The sequence below is a fragment of the Heptranchias perlo genome, chromosome 11, assembly GCF_035084215.1.
Source record: "Heptranchias perlo isolate sHepPer1 chromosome 11, sHepPer1.hap1, whole genome shotgun sequence".
Lineage (NCBI taxonomy): Eukaryota > Metazoa > Chordata > Chondrichthyes > Hexanchiformes > Hexanchidae > Heptranchias > Heptranchias perlo.
In genome coordinates, this window is record NC_090335.1 from 39977335 (window position 1) to 39983334 (window position 6000).

The window sequence follows — 6000 nt, forward strand, 5'->3', positions numbered from 1 at the left end:
GATTTTAGTTACCACTATCCTATCCAGAAGACTACACCACATGTTGATCACTTTTTACATGAAGAGGTTCCTCCTGAGGTCAGTTCCAATTTGACCTTTCACCAGTCTGAGGCTGTGCCTCCTTATTCTATTATCGTGGCTTACTGTGAAATAGTCCACCAAGCTTACGCTTTCTATGCCATTTAATAATGACTTACATACTTCTATGAGGTCCCCTCCTTATAAAACTAAACGCTCCAGTTTCTCCAATCTTCCTTCATAACTCAGTGCTGGGAATGAGCCTTTGGCTTAGTAGTAGCATTCTCGCCTCTGAGTCGGCAGGTGCAGGGTTCAAACCCTGCTCCATACATTCCTGGCAAGTAGAGACGACAACAACCACAACAACTTGCATTTATATAGCACCTTTAACGTAGTAAAACATCCCAAGGCGCTTCATAGGAGCGCTATCAAACAAAATTTGATACCGATCCACATAAGGAGATATTAGGACAGGTGAAAGAGGTTGGTCAAAGAGGTAAGTTTTAAGGAGCGTCTTGAAGGAGGCTAGAGAAGCAGACAGGTTTAGGGAGGGAATTCCAGAGCTTAGGGCCGAGGCAGCTGAAAGCATGGCTGCCAATAGTGGAGTGATTAAAATCGGGGATGTGCAAGAGACCGGAATTGGAGGAGCGCAGAGATCTCAGAGGGTCGTAGGACTGGAGGAGGTTACAGAGATAGGGAGGGGCAAGGCCATGGCGAGATTTGAAAACAAGTATGAGAGTTTAAAAATTGACACGTTGCCGGACCAGGAGCCAATGTAGGTCAGTGAGCACAGTGGTGATGGGTGAACGGGACTTGGTGCGAGTTAGAATACGGGCAGCAGAGTTTTGGATGAGCTCAAGTTTATGGAGGGTGGAAGATGGGAGGCCGGCCAGAAGAGCATTGGAATAGTCAAGCCTAGAGGTAAAAAAGGCACAGATGAGGGTTTCAGCACCAGGTGAGCTGAGCCAATGGCGGAGATGGACGATGTTACCGAAGTGGAAGTAGGCGGTCTTGGTGATGGAGCGATTATGGGGTCAGAGGCTTATGTCAAATATGATGCCAAGGTCTGATTCAGCATCAGTCTGTGGTCACGGAGAGGGATGGAGTCCGGAGCTTCTGCTCTGAATTCTGGGTTTGTCATCCAGCGCAATACTCGAGTCCGGTGAGTGTGGGTGCCCCCCCCCCCTCATTGTATAGGTTGTGGGAACACATAAAACCCTCCTGCCGAATAGGGCTAGCCACCCTATTGGCTGGTATAAAGTTGGTTACGGCCATGGAAGGAGTGTTCACATCGCAGCCTGTCAGACTGTTAATCAGCCTGTGAATCCTTCCACTGCTTCACACTATTCTCCAAGGGAAGAATGTGATGATACACAAACACCAACAACTCAGCAGTGCTCTGATGCTAGGGATCAGCCTTGTGGCCCTTCTCAACATTGCATCCAGCATTTAAATGTTTATCTTATGTTTTGGAGGGCACGATATAAAAGACCGTCTCACCGCCAGATCTCTCAACTTCACCGGTAGCTATTTCTACACCATTCATAGTATGCAGATAACGCATTTCTGAATCCAAGTTATTGCTGTAGATTACGCCCAGTAGGGGCCACAGCACCAATCCAAGGGGACTCCATTCACGGTGTGCACCTGCCTGTCATCATTCCCCTAGCCTGTGTCCACTGCTATCTTTCCTTAAGCCAGTTTCTTTTCCCATTTATTTTAACTGGGTCTACCCAACTCCTGCTGGTCTTCCTAGGTGAATAAATGTGCTGTTCCAGCAACTGCTGTGTGTTTACTGGTAGTGATGTCATGATGAGACATCAGCAGTTTGAGCATGCATATTGGCTAAATTATTGGCCAGTCTACACATGTGCGAAACAACAAGCTCTACAGTTTACAGGAAGATCAGTAAATGTACTCTCCCAAGACCCAGGCTCCTGTATAAAAGTAGTTTTAAATTGTGCACGTGGTTGTTGGTCCTTGCCAGTGTTGAATCTCAGACCGCATGAAACTTAATCATGTTGTAGTTGCTATTGCCCAGGGGTGCTACAACTTCCATTCTCTGTATGCTGTCAGGGTCACTTATCATTACCAAGTCAAGCTGAGAGCTGCCTCTCATGGTTTCACTGATGCACTGGGTCATAAGGCAACTGTGCATTATATTTACCGGCCCTGGTTTCTAAACCAGCTGGGCACTGTCAATTTATATTTAAATGATTGAAGTCCCCATTAATGTAACATTCCTGTGTTCACCTTATCTCATCGTAGAATAGACTGCCTTACTTTTTATTATTACCCTGACAGCCTCTTACAAAGCCTTAGTGTTATTTTAGCTCTCTGCTTTAGAAACATCAGCTAGAGTGGTTCATTAAGTAGTCTCTCACAATGCACAGGATTTATTTAATTTACACCTCAAGAATCCCTGACATATAGATCTACAACTCTTTCTTTCCTATTTGTTCTATAATTCCTGAGCAATCTATACATTTCTATGTTGTATTCATCTCCAAGGTAAGACATGTTTCTATTATTTCTATCACATCATATTCCCCACTGTTAGAACAAATACGCCTAGTAATTTTACAACAGCTGCTTTTAGTATTTCTGTATACACCATAATCAAAATTTGCCCCCTTGTTTTGCTTTCAGTGACTTTTGCTGAGAGTTGGATCTAGTATTTCTCTCTAACTCTGTTCATGCTTATCTGTTGATTAACATCCACTCTTCTATCAGTTTTGTATGGAATCCAATTGCTTCCCTCCCATCCCATCTCCCCAGCTAGTTGAAATGAATTTCAATAGCTGTCTCTCTTAGTTTTATTTAAGTGTAGCCAACTTTCCTAACACAGTCCTTTTTGTTCCAAAAACAGTCCCAGTTACTTATTAAAATGACATTATGTTTTTTATTCATTCATGGGATGTGGGCGTCACTGGCAAGGCCAGCATTTATTGCCCATCCCTAATTGCCCTTGAGAAGGTGGTGGTGAGCCGCCTTCTTGAACCGCTGCAGTCCGTGTGGTGAAGGTACTCTCACAGTGCTGTTAGGAAGGGAGTTCCAGGATTTTGACCCACTGTATTGTTATCCAGTCTGCTAGCCATTTGTTTGTCACCTTTTTCCAAGTAAACTCATCTTTTTTTAATACCAAACACCAGATAACACTATGGGGGAGAAATTTGACTTCTGCCTGAAACAGGAAAATTCTCATCCTTGTTTTCAAATCCCTCCATGGCCTCGTCCCTCCCTATCTCTGTAACCTTCTCCAGCCTACAACCCTCCGAGATCTCTGCACTCCACCAATTCTGGCCTCTTGCGCATCCCAATTTTAATCGCCCACCGTTAGCGGCCGTGCCTTTAGCTGCCTAGGCCCTAAGCTCTGGAATTCCCTCCCTACACCTTTCCACCTCTCTAGCTCTCTCTCATCCTTTAAGACGCTCCTTAAAACTTACCTCTTTGACCAAGCTTTTGGCCACCTGTCCTAAAAGCTCCTTATGTGGCTTGGTGTCAAATTATGTTTGAAAATTGCTTCTGTGAAACGCCTTGGGACATTTTACTACGTTAAAGGCGCTATATAAATGCAATTTTTTTGGTGGTTCCCATGCATGCTGGAGTGAGTGTTAAACCAAATTTGGTTTTGGGGCTTCATTACCATGCCACCGTCCAACTGTGGGTGACAAACAGGCCTCCTGCTGCAACTTTCTGGCTCTGGGCAGCACAATATCGGGCAGCCAGAGGCCTGCCCAGCTGGCAGGAAAGTAGGTCTGCTGGGGAGAACCAATTGTGAGGCGAATTGGTGAGCCTGAGGTGGCAATGGCCCACATTATTCTTGTGGAGCCCACAGGGGTACTTATGCTCTGCCTGGACCCATAAAAATAATTTTTAACTTACCTTTTTGGGGCCTCTTCCTTTTCAACACTTAGCATAACTATGCAGAGTGGGCGTGGAGCGTGGTCTGCCCATTTGTGCCTGAATTGTGCAATCAAGGTCCTACTCCCGACGTAGGACCCCACTTTGCATATTAAAGCAGCCTCACGCCAGTTTCAGGCGAGCGGGCTGCTGGCCCATTTACAGACCTGCATGAATATTGCATCAAGTGGGCCCGGGGGCCTCAATAGAGCAGCTGCGGTGCCCCCCTCCCCCCATAATTTTTAACTGCCGGCCGGTTTTCAGGTGCAAAACAGACCACTGTAAGTTGAATTACTTACTCCCCCTATATCTACTAAGGTGATCCTCATACAGGTCTTTGTGAGCATCTGATTTTTGCATCTGTTGTGAATTCCAAAAGGAAATAGTGTTTCTCCTGTTCCCTTCAGTGGCCCTTCTAATGTTTCCTCGATATACACTGGTCTAGCTCCAGGTAGGTTTTATTTTTGCAAAACAGACCTGCACTGTCCCTTTGTGTCACAGCCCACGTTAATCTTACCTGTTCTCTCCAGCTTCTCGCTAACTTCTTCCTCTGATCTTAAGCTTCGCCTGCAGTGAAAGCCAAAGCCTGATATCTGTTTGTTACAGTAACCTTCTAAGTAACCTTTTCTCTCTTGAAACTTCCTTTTGCTTCAAACCATTATCCCCATTTTTTTTATTCCATTAACATTCCAGTACTGACAGTTTGAAAAGACTGAAGGTTTCCATGGATACATGTTAAATGGAGATATTTTATGATTGATGTATTGCTATTTTTGTAGTCATATACAGACTCTAATCTAGCACATTGGCCCCTGGACCGTGGGAAAGTGGTTGCATTTAGATACTTTAGACACGTTTAGACAGAATATTCATTTGACTATATAAAAGCCTTATATGCTGGCAATGTTGGACACTCATTTAGCTAAATGGGACCAATATTTTTTGATTGTCGAACTTGAAGATACCAAGAAGGTGTGATTGCCAAGAAAGCTTATGACCTAATGTGGTTCTAAACACCTTGTCACGTGGCATTTCCTGTTAAAGTGCCAGCAACAGAGAGAATGTGATAAGTTGCCGTGAGTATGCAAGAGCAGCTTATCACCATGGAGACAGTCTTTTTTGCATTGCATTTGATGTAGCAAATTATTGTCCAAAGAATCAGATAAATATAGATCTTCTTGGAGAGAGAGCTGCCAAAGGTCACTGTAATGGAGATTGAATTGATGCAACAGAATAGGATGAGGCTGGAGATCCAATTAATTTATCTTTCAGTCAGTCCCCTGCTTGGTAAGGCAGTACCCACTTCTGTCCATTGTCTCCATTTCCTGTTACTTTAAAGATGTTTCTTTTAGATTAATAGGCCTCTTTCTTTTCTCATGGGCTGTATTTGTTGTTCAGAATCTACGAGGTCTAGGGGGGCTGTGAAATTCATCATTCAATTTTATATAAATTTTAGAAGAGATTAAATAAATCTCACATGATCCTCCTGACTTCAGAAACTCTACATAACAAGTGCAGCCGTAATTATTCATTTTTTTGTCAGTGTTTTTGTTAATTGTTTATTTTCTCCTCTCTAATGGAATGTGTAGCGCTCATTTTTAGGTGCTACGTGGCCAACTAAGACTCAAAAATGGGGTCCGAGATTAGTGCGCACACTTCTGACGGGAAGTGCGCAGGACGCCGTTTTGGTAAAGGGGTTTGCAGGAACGCCTAACGACTGCTGGCAGCATGCAGTACGGGGAGATTATGATGCGAATCAGTGTGCAACGCTGATTTGAAGCCACCGCTGCCATTTTGCAACTCCACACTCCAGCCAACGCCATGTCTTAACCTCGCACAGCTGAACAGGACGTTAAATGGCATGAAGCCCCCCCGCCCCCCCCCCCAGCCAGCGTTATTTAAAGGGATCATGAAGTAATTAGATAAGTTGCTGGATTATTTCTTTTGGCTGCTGGTGCAATTGTACATGTTTTTGGAGGTTTCCTCTACTTGGCTAAAGTTTAAGTAAGTACTCTACAGGGAGTGGTCTGGCTGGTCTTGTAGTACTTTTTGTGTCATTTAAAAATATTGTACTCAAAA